Below are 21,536 nucleotides of genomic sequence, written 5' to 3' on the forward strand. Positions count from 1 at the left end.
ATACAGAAGAGAGGAGAACATTAGGGAGGATAGAGAAGGATGTCTGGTCATAAACAAAGTGTCATTTTGCTGTCAGCTATAATAAGAGAACAGCTCACACTCTACCTAGCGTGTCCTTTATGTTACAAATAGTTTCTCTTATTTTGACCACTATCAGATAGACAAGTCTCAATTGCTAGCAAGAGAAAAGATGCCAAAATGGCACTCAGTAGGACAAGGCCCCCTGAGCATCCCAGGTATTTCAGGTTGGCTCATTAGATCTTAAAACACAGATTAAATTCAAGTCAAATGTCTGCATAAGGTTTGTACCAGTCATATATAAAATTGAGATATAGCAACAGATGTTCCAGGGGCATTTGTGAATTAAGCTCACAGTTAAAATTATTTATTGTTGAAGTTCTAATCACAAAACTAGCCTGATTATCAAGTTTATGGAGTTAAAAGGTGTTAAGGTGTTTGGAAAATTAACATAACAGGACATTTGATTTTGCTGTACACAAACGATCCCCCTCCCCCCCCCAAAAAAAAAAAGTATATATATGTGATGTATACATAATCAAAGATGACTGTGCATTAATTCCCCGAGAACAGGAGCACTGCAACACATACAGCCTACAAAAAATGTTGCAAGCTGCAAATACAGTGATTAAAAATGTTAATAAAAAATTATTTTACATGATTCAAAAGGTCAGAAAGGAAAAAGAAACATACTCTTAAAAGTCCTCTTATTTGAAACCAGGCGAGTTGTGGTTTATATAGCAAAACCATCTGTCTTTGCAAACCTGAGAACTTCAGTGCAGAATTGGGCAAAGACCACTGAACCATACAAGACAAGGCTCCACAGGAAGTCAGTCCATAGCTATCAAAGTGGCCTGTCCTGACAGATGGGTGAATATTGACTGGCAAAATAACAGGAAAAGAGGTTTAATGATTATTGAAAAAGTGGAGGACAAGTCTGGTGAACTAAATATCCTTCTCCTGTTTCAATGTGTTATTTCCTGGCTCAGAAAAAATCACCTTCAAAAGGTTTCACCGGCCCACACAAATCCTCCTCCTAAAGGGATTCTCATTTATCTGGTGTAATCAAACCCAATAGCCATAGAGCTTACTCTTTGTACCTAGCTATGGCTTGTTTCAAGATAACATGAAACAAACTGGACAAAAAGTGTGAATTTTAGGAAAATAATGAACAAACATTCTGAAAACGTATTGTCCATGTGTGTATTGCAGCTAACAATATGTACACTAACAAAAGCAAGATTTAGAAATTACGAGAATATACACTTTATGAGAAATCAATGTGAAATCTGCTTAAAAAAAAACAAACACAAAGGTGAAGAAACCAAAGAAACGTCTGAGAAAATACACATACAAAAGAAACTATGACTAGAAAAGAAAGGAGACAGCTAGTAATTTTCACTGCTCTTGTAAAAACACAGAGAAGGTTTGGCACTGTATGAAGAAGAAACAAGCCAGGAAGCTAACAGACAGAATTGTAACAAAATCTGAGCAGTGGATAAGAAGGCAACAGCAATCAACACAGTCACTGCCTGTGCCTCAGCAGAGATACAGCGCTCCTCAGAAAGAGGTGGTGATGATGTGCCTACACAAGCCTCAGGGAAGGAGAAAGCAGACTGGGCAGAGACTGCTATTAGTCTGTGTGATAATAAAATAGGTAAGAACAAAAGATGACTAATGCCCCCCTGTTTTTAAGATAAAAACACATAACTGAAAACAGCTGCAACTTCTACAAAACACCATTTGATGCTTGCCTACTGACCACTCCTATTGTAGTACAACTTAAAGCAGCTCTCTGACTACAAATACAATGATTTCTACCAAAGGGTTTTGTCATTATTGCTTTTGGGGGAGTATTGTTGGGTTATTTCCCCCCTCTCCAAAGAATTAAGAGAAAGTATCAGGATACATGCCAGCTTCCATAAACAAATATACGAACCTGTCACTTCTGGTCAACACACTAGGCCTAAGTCAATGCTACACATTTATTTGCTTCAACATTAAGTGGCGCAAAGAAGGTTTCTGCATGAAATGCAGTTCTTTGTTGGTAACGCACTGCAGAACTTTTTCAGTTGGGGTTTTCTGGGTCTGTGGGGAAAGTCTTGGTTATGGACAGGCTAAGGCATCAGAAAAAAACATCAGAATTTCACCAAATTACCAAATTCTAATCAAATTAGCAAACTCTCCACAGTAAAACGTCTGACTTCCAACAGACTGACAGAGAGGAGTTTCCTAAGCAGCTCTACTTTGAAGCCCAATGCAGTTGCTGTGGGGAAGCTATAATACAGTGCAATTTTGAAATCGAAAATTACAGTGTACCATTCATATCAATGTTCAAAAGATCTAATTACATGCTTTTCATGTTGATGTTTTTTGTTTTTGTTTTTTTTTTTATAGTTTTTTGTTTAGGTTTTTTCTTCCTTATTTTCTTGCACTCAGAGGATCTTTAACCTGTTTTACCCATTAACCCTAGATGATTTTTCTGTTCTCTTCCACAGCAAAGCCTCAGTATTCATTCAGACAGATGCTCCTGCCTACGCTAATGTGCTTCCCAGCTTCGAGTGCAAAATTAGCACTTCTTGCTTGTACAAAGTCCAGAACAACAGTGTTTCTTTGACTGAGACTACTCCACAACAAACAACTATTCAAAGAGACCCAGGGTCCCTGAGCAACTCTGCACACCCAGGACTACCCAGAATAGGCACCAAGAATTAGATAATGAGTTAAATTCTATTTATGCTACTTACGTTCTAGCAACATACGCCATTTAAAAAGCAGGCTTTATATTACAAAATACCTTGCAACAACTACATCAAATCATTTAGTGAAGCTTGAAAGCTCACTAACTCTACATCTTCCCTACAGAGAACCAGGAACTGGTGTTTGTAAGAGTCTTCCAGTCACAAGAAGAACTCCTCCCAGCTCCCTGCTCAATGTGGCTTCCTCCCACTGACTAACTCTGTCACACAATGGTTAAGCAGTTCTTTAGAAGTCACATCAAAGCCACGCTCCAAAAACATGTGAATATCTGAGCCTGGTTCTCAGTATGCAGCCATTTTAGGCAAAACATGGCATGAAATTCAAAATTAGGGCCCTGCAAGAGGAAGTGTACCTTGGCCAGTAGCCCAGTGAGGGACACTACTCCTCAGCCTTGTTTCAGGAGCTGCTGACAAGAGCCACAGCTTCACTCAGCCCATTAATTTCTTACTTCAGTAATTACTCCAACAGCAGATTACTATTTTTTTGGCTTGATATTTATTATTGTTTCACTTGACTTAACGTTGTTGGTCATGCACTTCAGATTATGTTAGGACTCTCATATCCCTTGCTGAAACGTTCCTTTGTAATTTCCTGCTGTCATACTCTCCTGCAGCCAATCACCCCAAGTATTCCTGCACACACCTACCACAGCAGTACACTAGAGGGACTATTTTACTTCTTTCCATAGCCAAGATGTCTGAATTTAGAATCATCCTTACTAAGTACTCTGGTGGAGTCACTTCTTTATCTTGTTTCTCAAAAAGCAACTTACAAATCCTGCAATTCAAAAGCAGACAAAATGAATTTTAGAAGTACTTTTCCTCTTTTACAGTAAATAAAAATATATATAATTGTGGCCCACTGTTTTCCCTAACAGACATCTCCTTGCTGCTCACAGCTGCCTTCAGGATTAGGCCTATGTTTACATTTACGATGTTTAGCTAAACTGAAAATATTAAGTCATCTACAAGTGTTGATGGCAATCATTTCAGAATTGATACCAGTAAAACTTAAAATACACACAAGCTAAAAGAAAGCAGTTCAGTTTCTATGTACGCACTTGAACAAGAGTGTGTTTTTCTAATACAGCCAAAGTCACAGAGTTTGTAACTATATTCTATTTCAAGACTTGTCCTCAAAATCTGGGTATCCAGTTTAGTACCCGAGTGCTACATTTTGTTGGAAAGTCAGCTCTCTTCTTTCCCTTGAAGAAAATTAATTTAGCCAATAGATACAAACAAAAATAAAGCAGTTATATTTACCAGTGAAAAATATTTCCCCCAGCCTACTTTTTGACGTGCTATTTTGAAACACGCATTGGTTTCTTCACAAACAGGACTTTACTACATCACATTCTGGGGATGGATTTAAAAAACATCAGTTATACAGGAAAATGAATCCTTCAGAGAGTTAATCATCTCTTTGGCTCAGTTAAGTCTCCATTTCATTCTGTATAAGAAAACTTCTGAAATTTATAGCTACACACCTAACATGCTCTCTATCAAGTTATTCGCTATTAACTACTTCACAAATTGTAACAAATCTCAGCCTGAAGTCTATGCATTGAAGACAGCCTCATAGTTGCCTAAGCTAGCCTAAAATTCAGTAAAGTCAACTCAAGAGAAACTACATAACTGCTATTTGCTTCCTCAGAAGAAAGCCCACCTGCAGTTTGTTATTCAGAAAGAATGTTTTTCTGTCTATGCTTGACTAAGTCTGAACATCCTTCACTTTTGTATGCAATATCAGCATATTGACCCTTAGTCACTTCAAGAATCACTTCGTTCAAAGTCTCTCTAAAACACATTCAAATTCCTATTGACAATAATGGCACTTGCTCAATTAGGTTATAGGAAAAAAAAGATGCTGCATTCTAATCTGTAAGTCTATGTGAACTTCTGTTTTCCCATCAAAACACATGAGCAATATAAAGCCAGTAATATAACATGGATTAGGATCTTTCTGAGGCATAAAAAAGAACCACTGAAAGTTAACCATTAAAGATATTCTTTAGGCATGCACTTTTCAATATTAACACACTTCCCACAGTTTATGGGCAGATTCTGAAAAACAAAAAAGTTAGATCAAGTTCAAAGTGTATCTACCTAGGGGATGGCAGGCAAACTCTGAATTACTTGGAAAATACTTATACAGGTCCAAGAATAATACTGAGCGAATCATATTGAGGATGCTTCCAAGCCAGTACTACCACTCATATCCTCATACCAAGAGGTTTTTCCATGAAGCTGTTTTCACTTATGCATCCCATGGTATATAAGATAATGAAGCAAGAAAATGTCACTTTGCATATCTGTCACTCAGAGATAAGATCAAACTGCTACACTTCAGTATGTTCTCAATATCTTGCATTATGAAAGAATGTTTATCATGTGCTACTCTGAGGAAAGCATCTGCAGTTTACCGGGCCCTGGGCAATCACAGATCAATACTTCATTTGGCACAGAAGGGGGGGGGAGGGCATCTCTTAGTATTTTACTATAACCCATCATTTTTCAAGGCCAGGTTGGATGGGGCAGTAAGCAACCTGATCTAGTGCCTAATTAAGTGGTTGGCAGCCCTGCCCATGGCAGGGAAGTTAGAACTAGATGATATTTAAGGTCCCTTGCAATGCAAGTTGTTATATGAACGCATGATCAGCTTTAAGACCAAAAGACCTCCAAGAACTGTTACATTAACATTTAAACTTAAATGTTTAAAACACAAAGACACTTGGCCAGACAATTCCAGGGTGATTACGTGGCATGATATGTTTCTTAGAAGCCTTAGGTATATTACATGCATCAGTAAGTAAATTCGAACATTTTCTCTCCATCTGATTTGCTCTGGCATTGTGTTAGTATTCTCTGCTAGTTCAGCTTAGTCTTAATCAAAGCACAAGCCTCTAGGGAAGTAGAAAAAGAAATGAGGGGTAATCCAAAAGGCAGAAAAAATGAAAGCGTATGGCCTAAAAGTAAACCTAGTTTCACACCTCTAACAGGCCATTAAAAACAAAAGGCTAGTTTTAACTCCCAGCTTTGCAAATATGCCTCTACTAAATACTTCCATGGCATACAATGAAATGCTCAAGTCATACAGACAAACATGGGGAAAAAATTTACAGCCTCGGCACTCTCACCAGCACCTCATTAGAAACACCACAGTCTCCAGACCTTCAGCATACAGGAATGTAGAAATGTCCCGTTTTGATTAAACAAAACTTCACATAGCACTAATTTCCATCTCGCTGAAATTACAATATACAATCTCCAAGCGTACAGCAGAAAAGTACATTGAAGTCATTAATTCCTACAGGAATGATCACCAGCTCCAAGGCACTGTTTCCTCACTGGTATCATCTCCAGTTTGAGCGTCTCTCGTTGCCCATGTCAAATTTTCATTTCCCCTTAACTACATTCTCCAGAAATATACCAGAGGAATACATTATCCTCTTTTCCCTTCTCATCTTATCAGTGGCATTACAAGTAGTAAATAGCCAAAGTATCCCAGTGAATCACAGCAAAGAAATTTACAACCCCGAGCCAAGTTTTTGTGACTGACAGGAGCCCACCAGCAGCTCTGAAAAACAGTCTGAAACCAGGTGTCAAGTGCTTATGTAGAGAGGGAGCAAAGGTAAAGCAAGTGCTGTAAAAGCTGTTCTTGGCAGCCATGCATGTTTCCTCTGAAAACACCCCCAGCTCCCAGCTGCAAAAAGAGACCTCCATTGTGCTGCTGTGCTGGTTGGGGGAACATCTGGTGGCTTTGACATGGATATGGGGGCATGCACGTTTTCTCCTACCCTCCCAGGCAGAAGATAGGTACCATGTGTGCATTGCCTTGGGGAAGGCTCATCCTTCATCCTTTTTCTTCAAGTATGTCTCCAACATGTACACAGATTAGCAAGTAACAGGAAATTCTCTCTCGACAGAAAAAAAAGAAACAGCCAAGACAAAAAAGAAAAAAAAACCCTCCCAGGTATTGCTTATCTACAAAGACAGGGAGGCAAAGTACAGACTTGCAAACTTAGTGAGCCCTGAAAAACACTGGAGTGTCAACAGCTATAGATGATACAACATTTTCTCCAAAGCCTTGTGAAAAGGAGAGGGGAGGCAGGTGGCTTGGCACGAGGAAGGCAAGCAGAACCCGAGAGGTCATTTTTAGAAAACACTCTGGAAGATGCAAGGACAGAAAATCTGATACCCAAAAGGGCAGGTCAGGGCTGGGCATATTTACATACATTTACATCTTGTCACACCATAGACAGAGGTATTTAATTCCCTGCTACAGTATCTCAGAAGAGCTCTAAGTTACACTAAGCAATATTTGATGTCATATTCTTAAATTATAGATATGAGGTACCTACAGCGGTTTTCTCTAGGACTGGTGTTTTAAATTAAGTATAAATGTAGCTTTCAAGCAATATCAAAGGGCAGGCTGGAACCCAGGCTTACTAAGCCCATCTCCCACCCCTTCAGCTCACTGAACATTTTGAGTATTGCTCCCTGCAAAAGGGATGAAACAGCTCAGATCACTCCAGCTCCTCAGTGGGAACAGTGGGCCCAGGGCTGCACACACAGCTCCTGAACATGGCTTAGGATAAAACAAAAGGAGAAACAAAACTGAACGCTCTCCAGGAATTCATAACAGACAGTCTCACTATTAGGAATATAACGAACAAGTCCTTAACGACCAGTATCCAATTATGCACACAAATCTATAGCTATTATACAAAAATCGTGCCTAAAATCTCATTTTTCAATTTCAACCTATGACAAAGCTAGAGATCCTGGCCCAAAAGCATGAAAGTTTCCCAAGACTGTTCTGCTCTTAAAAGGAAGTGAGAAAAACCAAACTGCACAAGCAGCATATCCCAGCTAACGTTAGGTTTGCTTTGTCCAGAAGACCGAGATACTAACCAAAGAAAGCAAGGGGGGGGCAGGGAGCTTCAGCAGCTGCTTCCTGCCTGCAGCTTGTGGTTTTGGTTCTATGAATACCTTCAAGCCTCACCGTGCCTGAAGGGGTTTGGGTTGCCTTTTTGTTTTTTCTTGCTAAGGTGATGTTGCTTCAAGAACGACTGCCTCACTCCAAGCACTACTTGAACATGAACTGAGCACTTAAATGCTGCAGCTGGTAAAATGCACGTGCAGACTGCCTTCAAGCACACTGCCCATGTAAAAACTGCAGAATAAGTTGGGAATTAGTTAATTTTATTTATTATTTTTCATGTTGTGATTTAGAAAGTATATGGTCAGGTCAAGTCTGCAAAATATACCTGCAGTTGAATTGTTGCAGTTCCCTTCACAAAAGTCTTTATGAAGTTAACTCGTAATCTTTGTGTTTTCAAACGGTATTTACAATTTGTTCAAATGCTCTCTTTATGACTTTTAAACACTCTTATTGACAATACCACAATATTTACCTTATTTTATAAGGGCCATAACACTAAACAATTGCAGACAATGTCAATTTCTCCTGTACTTCAAATAGCAACTTTTAATAAAGTCCAAATCTCTTCTTGAATACAAGCACCCATTTTTAATCCTTAATGACTAACAGCAGGATTTTCCAAGGTGTTCAGTTAGTACCACATGGAAAAAATAAATAAATGGGCATCAATTAATGCTTTTCATCTTTCAGAACATTTATTTTGCCATTGTCCTTTAATAAACTTCAAAAGACTATCTTTTCTTTTTTGAAAACAAGCAAATACTCTAAATTGCAAATGCCAGCTAAGGTGTTTGTACACTTTGTTCACATTTTGGCTGTGCTTGACCTTGGATGATCCATATTAGCACAAACATGTCAGAGAAAGAAACAAGCGCTTTCGCATTCATTATTGATTGCGCCTTAAGCAAATACCGCTTTAGGTATGCATCCTAGAGTTTAAGTGGTATGTGGTTTCTGCACTCCCACCGTATTATTTCACATTTATATTTAAACCAATTCCTTGTCAACCTTGATATCAATAAGAAGGGTGTTAAGAGGAGACTGCAATTTCTTCCTCTCTTCTGTTAAAAGCAGAGGAAGACTTTTCTCTTCCTGTCTTAAGCAAACCTTGCACTGCACAGTTCTCCCTTTTCTGAATTCACTTCAACCACAAATTCAACTGAGGCTGCTGAATGGTAGTAAGTCCCACTTGAATTTACTCCGGTACACAACAGTTATTGGGGTAAAAATAAATTTTCTGTCTTCTTAATCTGAACAAGAAAAAAAATTCCCCTGCTACAGAGAGCAGTGCAAAGCGAGTAAACTGCTCTCTGATGCACACAGATTTCATTGTAACTTACAAAAGCCAGTGGTTATCTTCAAATCTCATGTTCTGAAGATCTCTTCTCAACCAGAAGCGATAAGGGAATGAATCAGTCCATAGAAAAAGCATTGCACCTGCCCTCTTCACTACAGAAAAATAAACAAGTCAGCATAACTCACAACTTCCACCTTCCACCACTCTCACTTCAAATTGTTGTCTCTGAACCTGGACAACAAAAAATACCTGAGAAGACATCCTGCCATTGGAATGGCAAAACTATCAACTCCCTTTATAGAAGCCTGAGAAGTGCTATGGTTTGCTTCTATCTCTCATTATCTGTTTGTTTAGATGACAAGCAAAACTACACTTACTGCACTAAAAGAGAACAAAAAACAAGGTTTACATTCATATTATGTTTGTTCTTAACTCTCCTTTAGCAGGATCCTTACTCTGAAAAATCAGAAAAGGAGAGAAATAAATTCATCAGATTATTTTATTCACTGTTCTGTTCCCTTGAACACACAGCAGCTTGCGAACTTGAATATTACCTACAAATAGATAGAACTTTCACCTCAAACAAACACATTACCAACACAGAACTGCACAACCGAGGCAAAGAAGGATTCCTCTGTGGTTGTTTTTTCTTTTTTCATTAAAAAAGATTAACAATAATTTGCATGTAATGCTGACAACCCACAAAATACAACCTCTGTGCCAGTCAGTCTCTGACTGACATCACACCCTTCACAATGACAGCATCCTTATGCTGCCTACACCAAAATTAAGTCGGACAGATATTGGAGAGCTTACTGTCAGTTAGAAGATCAGTTAGAAAATAGAAAGAACAGACAAAGAGGATCTCTAAGAGAAGTACATTATTTCATCTTCCACACATGCCTATTTGGGTCAATGTTCTTTCCCAATCCAGTCACCTATTAAAATTGTAAAACACAAAAGTTTGTGATTATAAAGCAAAAGAAAAATATTTGAACACAATAATAACAGCAAAAGAAGAAAAACTTCTCATCTCTGTACCAAAGAGAATATCACATTAAGCTTTGTGCCCAAATCACTCACCTGTCAAAACAAGATTCCATAACAACTCCATAACCCTGACTATCCTCATGCAAACTAGAATAACTTGAGTACAACACTAGGAAATGATGCTATCTATGACTAAGGAAAGCAATACTTGCTTTAAGTCTTCCTATCATTTTCACACAGCGAGGGGGTGCAGCATTGTTCCTGGATGCTCTAATACAATTCCATCAAAGCTGTGAGGCTCCAGGCACAGGAATAAAGGAAGAAAGTCTGAATATGATTTGGAGGAATGCATTATTTAATGCACCAGTGTTAGAACACACAAGAGCCATCACCATCTCTGATTCTAGTCTATTGACTGCAGCACCAGTTAAACTGCAGACAGAAATCACATTTCCTTACAATATTATAATGAGGTTCTTCATATATTTGACATCTTCCAGATAAGGAATTTTTCTTCAGATACCTACCATTAAATTAACAAGTAGTTTTTTTCTTCAGATACCTACCATTAAATTAACAAGTAGTTTTATTTAATGTTAAGATTCATCTCAAGATTTCAGTAACACTCCTGATTTAGGAGATTTCTGTCCCTGTCCATTTATCCTGTGCTCTTTGACCTCTTGTTTCTGCCCTACAGTTACATGAAAGGGAACAGGTTTGAACACAACATGGATTTAGAATAGGGTATAAAATTTTATCTAAGGTCAATTTCAGTCCTGCATTAAGCGCCTAAGAGTTCAGTGAAATATTTGATATGAATCAGGCATTTCAGTCCAACACAAACTGTCCACACCAAACACTATATCCAGAGTCCCACTGTAGTCTCTCAGCAGAAAAGTCTAAGAGTGACCGAAAGCAAAATTAACTGCAGGGCCACCAGATGAACCCAGATAACACAGCACGAGTAATTCTGAAACTGTTCAGTGTTTTAGACAGGAAGAGCCAACAGAATGCTTTATGGACATAAGGCTACTATACTTTCTGTGGTCGATGCACAAAGTCGTTCCTGTGCAGTATAAGTGGAAAAACATGGCAATCAAACAAGCTTGCGTAAGCACCCTGCTCTTGATTGACTAACATACAGTATGAAAGAAAACTTGCATGATACCAGTAATACTCTACTAGTAGCACTGTCATAGGTACAAAAGTCTTATTAAGAGGCAATGTTGGCAGGAAAAAAAATCTAAAATAAAAAAATAAAAAATAAAAAATAAAAAATAAAAAATAAAAAATAAAAAATAAAAAATAAAAAATAAAAAATAAAAAATAAAAAATAAAAAATAAAAAATAAAAAATAAAAAATAAAAAATAAAAAATAAAAAATAAAAAATAAAAAATAAAAAAATAAAATAAAAAATAAAATAAAAAATAAAATAAAAAATAAAATAAAAAATAAAATAAAAAATAAAATAAAAAATAAAATAAAAAGATTTTCATGGGTCATCTGCTCAGGAAAAAAATAATTCAATTACTTAAATTTTGCTTCATGTCATCAACAAAATTCACAGACTTAACTACAAGCACAAGTTGAAAGTCAACATTTTCAAGTTACACTCCGTGTCCAGTAGCAATTTCAATTAAGTTATGCTTCTCCCTTCTCAGTTTTTGGGTTTTTTTTACATCAAATTGAAAATCTGAAAGAAAAATCAGTGAAAGTTTATGCTGGCCTGTGGATGTTAAAGAAAGTGACTGAAATACAGTCACTATCAAGACTTCCAGAAAGCTGATAAGTACTAGTGCTTGTAGTTTTATCCCATGTTGATCTAAACATGCCTTCTAAAATTGCGTCCTTCAATGTATTCCGTTTTTACTTGGCAAGCACTAATTATAATGCTCGTAGCTACTTCCAATGGCAAAGAAATTCTCTTGCTGCATTCATACCAAAAAATAATAGCTTCAAGGATGAGATATTATCAAACAGTGAAACACAGCAATATTGAACTGAGGCAGATGTGAAAAGTAATCCTCAGCAGTGAAATCAAAGGGTTTGGAGAGAGCTACGGTCTGGAAAAGATAAGAGATTTCAACAACAGAAAGAGGCAAGAAAGAAGGTTGAAGGAGGGAGGGTAAAGCAAAGGACGAAAGGGAGAAATCTCAGTTTAGAGCAAGCGATGCTATCAACTTCTGGTGGGGTTTGAAATGACAAATCTAATCTCAAAAATTAGAAATCAGCATAAGAAAACTGAAACCAAATCTAAAAAGCAACTGAAATAAACAGCAAACAAAAAGTCATAGTTCCCTGAACAGTAGTTTATTCCCAAAAATAAAAGGAACAAAAATATCATCAGACAAGCTTATCCCACAAATCTTTGTCATCTGTATTAACATTGTTTCTTTCTTGCTGTAACTGAAGCTACTTCTCAGACAGCATTCAGTATTACACATGTAACAGGCCAGGCTACTGCAACTTAAGTGCAATCTATCAGTGGATTTTGATTGCCAGGAGGCTCACATTTCTCACTGCCTGCGGCAGTCCCAGTGAGACTTCTCAGGGCAACCTTCAACTAGTAAAGCTGACACACAAAGCAGGCAAGAGAAAGAAGGGCTGCTGAAGGGACTCACTGCCCAGTTCAAGGCTCCTTAGGCTATAAGAAGCTTCACAGTAAGATTTCTGCTGTAAGCATTTCTTCTGCCAAGTCAGCTAACATGGATCAATTTAAAGCCATCATGAGGACTGAAGCACACTGTCAGACCAATCCTTTTCTACCAGCCAAGCAGCTCTGATACAACTGTACCAACTCACAACACTTGGAAAATGCTGACTTAGCTTCTAACATCCTACCTACCGTTACAAAACAAACTTCCCTGTATAGCCAGAGGTCTGCACTTGCAAAAATGCATCAGGAAGAAAAACAAGATAGCTTGATAACATCTATTGGAACAGCCAAACAGACTGTGTCAAGTTGTTTTCAACATGCATGCAAATAGCAGAGCAAGACCTAATATTAGTCTAGTAAGCTGAATAGCTTCATCTATTTGCTATCTATCATTGATAAGGTGGGTGTTTTGTTTTTTTTTTTCCTTTACTTTAGGGAAAGCATTTCAAAACCAATCATCTTATTTAGCACAGAAAGTAGATCAACTTACACAAGTTTACATTATTGAAACACTGTGAAAGCTCATCTCTCCTGTCTGTGGGAATACCTGCTTCCTCTACATCAGCTCCAGAATTCATCATCACATACCATTTCAAGGAAACCACTCAGAAAATGAGTAACTGTTTTATATTGCTTTGTCCAAGCAATGAGATAAAGCACCTTTCATGACCGTAAGAAAAATACATTTAAGGAGAAAGAAAGCTTACTAACTCTTACTCGCTTCCCTAAATAGGATACACCTCCTCTCTTAGCCATAACCAGAAACAACCAAACTATTCCCAGCTGGCCTGCCTCAATCTTTTTCCAACCACCTCAGCAGTAAGAGTTGGAGACTCCCAGCATCTGGCTATATGACACAGGTGCTTCAATTATAAAAGAGAAATCAGGGCACCAGCATCCACTTAAAAGTTAACCAAATCAGCTTCTACACAAAAAATTATCATAAGCTTAAGTACACCATGCACTAAGCAGACACTAGTCCATCGCTGCAGGCACACACATTCAATAACACCCTCACATCCACCTCCAGTCTCCCTGCACTGTCCCAGCACTTTCCTGAGAAGAGCAGCAGAAAGAACCGCACACAAACTGGCAGCCCGTGTGGGCAGGAGCTGCTGGGCAGAGCAAATTCAGTGCAGCATGATTGAGAAGAGCTCGGGCCCTTTGTGCTCCATAACGTCATGGCTGAGCAGCTCAGCTGCAACCTTCTGCTTGCAATGCCTGAATTCAAATGACCTGCACCACCACAGCAGCCCTGTAGCAGGACTTCATGCCACTTAAGTTTCATATTTGCAGAAGGCAGTACATCACTAACTTTCAGATATATTCTGAATCCCTTTTCTTCCCCACCCCCATTACAAGCCTTTTTCCCTTCATACACCCACGCACACCTCAGACCACCAGCACTACCTGAATCTGCCAACACACACACATGTAGCACCATACAATGAAGGCCTGACCAGCTTAAAGCATACTCCAGCTCCCACCCTTCAGCCCAAAGCTGTGCCTGGATGAAGAATTGCTATTTCTGAGCAGCATTTTCTCTGGAAAGAACTTGAGCAGCTTCAGGAATTCCTCATCTGGGCTTCTAAGTAGCTCCAATACTCAGGTACTTCTTATTGCCATATCTTCTGTGACCCAAGCCCTGCTTTCTGTATTCAAACTCATTTTAAGTACGTACTTGAGTAGAAATAAATAGCTTTATTATCCTCTCTGATACAATATTCTCTAAATCAGTTTTAAACTGAATTTTACCATGGAATTTGATAAGTGAACTCAGAATCTCAAGAAAAGTACATTTGGTTCAGTTCCAAGTTTCTAAACTGTTGAGAGGTCACAGAAGTACTCAAATCCAAGCACCGACCAGTATGTGTTACAGACAGTGGTACACAAATGGCCTCCTCTAGGTCCCTTTACCACCCTACCAAACTTGTACTTAATGTCAACTTATCTAAAAAAGAAAAATAAATAAATACAAAACACATGTGATAAAAATCTATAGCTCAGAATTGAGACATTTTTTGAACCAGTTCTACTAAACTAAAGAATATTTTACTGCATGAGAATTTTAAATTTGTACTATTATCTTATTGAACAATTTCTTGGCCTCAAACATTTAAGTTACTTCTCTGCTACTTTGAGTTTGGTTGTTTTTTTCCTCCATTTGAGACAAAGGAAATAAAATTTTATCAAACCATCAGTGCTAATAATTCTTTCCTTTTCAGATGTTTGCTAGTGCCAGACAACACAGACTGATGCCCTTTTTTTCCTGTGCCATTCAACATATAAAATATATTCTCAATCAGATGCAAGAGGAAGCAAACAAAACCACACTTCAAAATTCCTTCTTATATGACTGAAACAATAAAAGACAGCATGATATTCAAATTCTAACATGTACAAGAAGAGAGGAAGCTGAAGTGCAGGACTTCCAAACTAGTTCTAATTTTTCTCTTGCATGTAGCGAGTACTTATCAGGTAGGCAGAAAATTCTGAAGGAATATTTAAATAAGCACAAGAATAACAGGACCAGTCTCCTGGTCAAAAGTAAGACAAAACAAGACTGGGGAAACTAACCTGAAATGCAGAAACAGAGGAGGCCCAAAAAACACTTGAGAGGGAAGGACATACAGCAGCCTTCAAAGCAAAGAGATGAGAGGGGCTAAGCATGAAGCAGTGAAGGAGACATGGCAGTGATGAAGAGCTAACAGTAACTAAAAAGGGAAAACAAATTACGTGATGAGAGCATAAAGTAGAAACAGTGACGCAGGCTGAGCTCATTATGGATAAGGCTGGAGCAAGGACAGAATGAGACAGTGCCAAGAGCCAGGCATGAAAGGAAATGGGAGGCTTTGCTGATCTCAGAGGTGAGTCCTCAGCAAAGGCTTTCTGTATTCCTCTGCCCTCGCCTTTATCTATCCCTCATCTCTCCTCCTTCTCACTTGAGTATGGACAGGTAAAACAGCCTGCAGGACTTCAAAACCAACTCATCCTAACTAACCTACCACGAAGCTATAAAAAGAAGAGTATCAAAACAGATTCTCCTATTCACATCCCATAGTTCTGAACCAACACAACAGTGGGGACACGAGGGTACAATTACTGCTTTGCTCATATCAAGTTTTTAAGTGGCACCTTTTTCTAGTGTTTAATAAATTCCTACAGGCACAGGTAGACTTCTCTGAAGAAAGAAACACTTCCACAGCTGAAAAAGGCATAAAGAAATCCACAGATGTTCTGCGATTTGAATAGAAAGGTTCTCATGCACTCCCACTAATTTGGCACCAGCATCAGTATGCTTGCACTGATGAACTTCTGGCTAATCTAATTAATAAATCTTGCCTTTGTATGCATTAAAATCAGTCTGGTTGTGGCTTCTACAGATTCTGAATTTATGCCGCCCACAGGTGGGTGGCAAATCTCTATAAAAAAAACAAAATGTAAATGTGAAATATTATGCAATATTTATCTCATCAAAATGCATGGTATGTGTTTTGAATTTGAGGTCTTTCACTAAGTTTTGGGTGATATCATCTAATCCCAAATATCACGGCAACTTCTAACATCTTGTCTTTTATCTGACACTTGGGGGGTGGGGAGGGAAATGAAGTCAGTAAAACTTAAGTTACACCAGAGACAAAAAACACCTGAATTTCACTGTGACAAAAAATGAAGCAACTTTCAGAAGGCAAAATAAGACTCCAAGTTCAGAGCACAACGCTCATTATTAGCTCTACATCCATTCATTCAAAATATTAATGAAATACTAACACAATACTAATACAAATAATAAAACAAATATAAGACATTTAACCTAATTAGTTGAAAGCAAGTTTATACCAACTTGGCCAGTGAAATCAAGTTTTTGTTAATTATCATGCTTGAAACATTCTGCCAGAAAACATGCAATTGAGGGAAAAAAGCTCTCATGCAGTTTGTATAGCAAATCCAAGTTAGCATATATACAGAGACATCAACACTTCAAAAATGGTATGACAACATTACTAATGAGGTGGTTTAAGAACTTTCATCAGCTTTACCAAACTAATCCTTCCAGACTTGTAATGAAGCTAATCTCTGAGACTCACTGTTTCCTACAGATGGAAAAGACCATCCATGTCCATCCATTGAATCGGGTGCTCAAGCTGCGTAAGCTATTTTCAGGTAGCATGAAGGATTCTAATGGAATCTAATGGAGCTCTTCCCCAAGAAAAAAAAAAAAAAAAAAAAAAAACCACAACAAAAATAGAATCATCTCACACAACAGTCTTCAGTGTACCAGAACAAGTATTAAAGTGCTTTAGTCTCAAAAGGTATTTGTGTACACTGGACTGGACTGTTAGAATAAACTAGTGGTGATCAAGTGATTATTTAAAAATCACAAGAAGCCACAACAGTCAAATATCTTAAATGCAGGAAAATGCCCTCAAGCAGAACATGTACAGCTCTTCCTTTGCAAGGCTGGCCATTTGGTCCCAGCAGCCATAAAATTTCTTAGTACTTTTCCAAGAAAACAAATTTGAAGGAAAACTTAAGGATAAGATATTCACATATTAAACAAGTTTGCTTAACTCCTTATTCCACTTCTTTTGAAGAAAAAGCTTTTGCAAGCAAGAATTCATTGAAAAGATCACTACACAATTCAAGCTACAACCTTTTATCAGGTCCTTGATAGCAACACTATTTAGACAGTAAATACAGCCAATTCTTCTGACTGTGACTGCCACAAGCTTGCTATTATTCCTTTTCCCAGTGCCATGATTTACTCAACTAATCTCCAAGAGTTATGATGTGAGAGTTGTCAGCTATTACACCTACCCATAGCTTTACCTAGCATCAGAGCAGCACCAAGGGTGCACTCAGTACATCAGCCACAGGGGACACAACCACACTGCACCTCAAGGAACCCTGGAGAAATCCTTTCCCAGCTGCTGAGGCACAAGCAACAAAGAACAGTGACACTTATTCTTGGGACATTACCCAAATCTCTATTGGCTGAGTTGAATTTGCTTGGTCCACAAAGGAACAATGTCAAGCGATACACAAGGTGAGAAAAGACTTAGTAAGTGCAAAAAAATCAGTACTGGAGAAAGTAGTTGCCCTTTTCTCTCTGCTTTCTCCAGCAGGGATCCCTCCCAGCCCGAGCCCTGCTCCCCCTGCATGCTGAGACCCCATCCCCTGCTAGACACCTCAGGGATCAGGCATTTCGCACCCCTGTCCAACAACTGGAGGGAATGGCCCTCCTTACAACACAGCTTTAAGCATCAGCTCAATATATACCAGTGTGTGTCTTCCATAAAGTCTCAACATTTTACAGCATGTGTGCTGGCAAGCACAGCTGAACACAGTGGGTACTGCAATTTGCAGTATTACATGAAAGTACTAAATATCAGCAACACGAAGACTACTCTCTGTTTACCTAGCACCAGGGAAGAAAGAGCTACAGAATGTGGTACCGAGTCACAGGGAAATCAGCAGCACCTCTGCTCAGCACTGGAAACTACACTGAGTTTTGGACAACAGCTTGTCCCAGAGAAGACTAAATAGGAAGCTGTGGAAAAGCCTACATACCCCAGCAGCAACCTACATTCCATTTTTTGCTACATTCCCCCAGAGGCACGGGCAGTAAATCTTCTCTTAAGCATAAATTACATATTTTGGTTAAGAACTCAATTATGGGGTACAACAAAACACTCAGCAAGCATCAATTAGCTACTGCAGGAAAAACACATCATGTACTTCCACAATGTCACTGACGCATTTTGGCTCAAATCAGTTCTAATTTAAAAGCACTTTGAATCTTTCAGCATCTTAAATTAACCATGAAGTAGAATTTTGGAGAATATATTTATGACAGTTAGCCCACAACCAGCTCTGCTGCATAATTCTGGCTAGTGTCCCTTACATTTACACTGAAGAAAATAGCTTTCAGTTACATATTGCTTTCAGATATATCCAGACCACAGGTAACTCAATTTAAATCAGGACTTTCATTTTACTTGATTTCAAAGTTAAAACTTCCATATGCAATATGCTTGGAATAGCACCTTTTAAAAACTCAGATACGCTTTTGTCAGCAACCTCAGAGTCACAGCACGCTGCACAATATGATATGAAGTAGCAACATGGCAAAGACTCTCTTAAGGAAGGTCTAAAGATGTATGCTAGCAAATTGTAAACAGTGAGGGGAAATCCAGGATTGTAGAGGTTAGTAAGAGCTGAAGTGTCACCATTTAATCTCATTTCCATTAACAATATTGCAATTTGTTCTGTACTGTTACTTTCCAGTTAGCAGCTATCACAATTTGTAACTGTAAACAGGTTGAACTTAATCAACAAATATATTCATCATAATCTTTTTTGCACTGATTGATTTCACTACTGAATGGTTATTTCAGAAATTAAATCCTCATTTTTCAGTCACTAGTGTTTCATTTTAGAAATCTGTTCAGTATAACTAGCCCAAACAAATCTCATTATTCATGTTGGAATACAAAGTAGTTTCTTCTATCATTTCTATCTGAAAATACAGCCACAGAGCTTTCTTCCCTCAGCACCAAGGTGCCATCACCTCAGTCTGCCTGTCCTAGCACCAAACATTCCCTTTCATTCTTTTGCTCCCCTCCACAGGTTCCCCTTTCCCACACTTTGTTTTTATTTATAGCTATAGTACTCACAGAAGATGTGGTTACCAATATTAAAGACCTGAAAGGCGACAACGCAGCACTATGCCATGACACAGGGCACTGCAGCTCCAGGTCACACAGTCTGGCAGATAAACCTCCATGGAAACAATCCTTTGAGTCCCACAGCACCACAAGTGATGCCTTAGTAGACAACACGTCCCTGTCCCGCACGCCAAGCCTTCCACTTAGGCAGGTGCTGGCAGCACCAGGACTGAGGCTCCGGGTGCAGAGCAGAGGGCAGCAAAAGGATTGGTTTCTTTTTAAAACTCTACCAGCTTCTGCAAGAACGACACATTACCTTCTCATCATTATTGGATAATCAAACAGATGCCAGGCATACCTAATTCTACAGCAGCTGGCAAGTTTGCTTTATGCTTCTGCTATGAGGTTATTTGACCAAAACAAAAAGCCCTCTCACTAAATCAACCTCATCTTGGCACAGAAAGATACATCAGTTTTCACAGCGAGGTAGTCTATATGACCAAGCAAATAGAAGCTTAAATTCATAAATACATTCATATACACTCCAGTGACATTCATTCACCATAATGTGTGTCAGAATGAAAACTAACAGAACACAGTTCTTCATTAACAAACAACTCTCTAACCCTGCCACCAACAGACTGAAAGCTCTCTAACACACACTGCAAACACTTCCCACTAATTTAATGCCTACTCCCAAATTATGAAATACTCAAATGATGCTTATTGCTGCAAATCATTCATTGTAGGTTTCACCTTCTATTGAAAATGTGCAGAAAAAGCAGTAAATCAAACTACAACCAACAGTACAACAGAGGGCTGAAGCCACTGTTTCCCTTTGCCTTACAATATCAGCTTTTCAGGTAGCAATCAAGACTGAGGCTGAAATTTTTCCTTGACTAAAAGGAAAACTTAGCTACTTCAAATTATCCCAAGGAAAAACAGGAGAACAAACAAACTGAATTACATTTTCTCTAAATTTTTTCTAATAGAGCAGAGTAGAGCAAAGAAAAGCAGCAGTTTCATTATTTTAAAACCATGCAGGGACAAGCATATCAGGTTAACTGAAAAGTTATCATCGTCATTAATGCATGTAACAAAGACATTTTGGTAAGCAGTACAGGGACTAATAATTACTTCAAGCTGCTCACTCCTGAGTGTTATTTTTGTTTCTGTTTCTTTCCCTCAGTCTAAGACTTTTATCAAGATACAGCTGTGATTCAGAATAAGCTGTAGGAAACAATATGAAAAGCAGATACTAGTGCAGAAGGTGCTCTGGGGAATGCAAAGTGCTGCACTTCAGTCTTACCCTGACAAAAGACTAGGCACAAGGGAACTGTGCAGTAGAAAGAACAGTTTACTGGTATCTTAATAATGAAGATAAATGTTGTAATCAAAAGTCCTCAAGGATACAACGGTTAGAAACTGAATCTTTTCTTACATAAATCCTACCTACATCTTAAAGAAGGTGTCCAATTTATTACTGCTTTTGAATAAGCATTCTACTATATTTTTAACACCATCCTATAAAACACATTTCAAGAGAAATATGTAAAGCTTTTTCAGATTCCCTGCTATAGCCTTCATTGAAGTCTTAAGAAAACAAGTAGATACAAACTGCATCAAAGGGGCTCTGAAGCTACAAAACAGCGCTACAATAAAAAGAGGTTAAAAAAAAATGAAACCAAGAGGGACCATGAGAAGTGCTAACCCATAACTTACAGAGCTGAATGAACACTACAGTAAACATAGCATAAGCAAGCAAATCGTGAATAGACATTCCTTAAATCAAAAGGAATGTGGTAGAACATGTGTTTTTCAACAAGAATAACAGATAACATGTTTGATCAGCGTGTAAAGAGTATGTCAACACTGAAGCATGTCATACAGCCTGCTGTTCCCTTTTAACTAATAACCAGGGGCAGGCCAACAGATTGTCCTTGACCTGTTAATATTCAGACTCCATAACCAAAATCATTCCGTCACTTCACTTTATACCACAACCTAATAGTAATAGCAGTTTGCTTCTTCAGCTACAAGAGCAGCCAAGTGTGTAAGTAGACTCCAGTCCTTATGGTTCAATTACACATTGATTTTAATATGACTATTACAAGCAGACAGAAAGTATACTACAAACCACTTAAAGTTCTCCCCCTAGAAATATTAATGCAAACTCTGAGACAAAGTAAAGCCTGAATTTGA

The 21,536-nt window shown here is 38.3% G+C and overlaps 1 protein-coding gene across 2 annotated transcripts in view; it reads right to left on the minus strand.

Annotated features, from left to right (window-relative positions):
* Positions 1-21,536, minus strand: part of VAV3 (vav guanine nucleotide exchange factor 3) — a 145,750-nt gene that overhangs the window by 89,683 nt on the left and 34,531 nt on the right. The gene's annotated exons all lie outside the window — the stretch shown is intronic.

The sequence above is a fragment of the Excalfactoria chinensis genome, chromosome 8, assembly GCF_039878825.1.
Source record: "Excalfactoria chinensis isolate bCotChi1 chromosome 8, bCotChi1.hap2, whole genome shotgun sequence".
Taxonomy (NCBI): Eukaryota; Metazoa; Chordata; class Aves; order Galliformes; family Phasianidae; genus Excalfactoria; species Excalfactoria chinensis.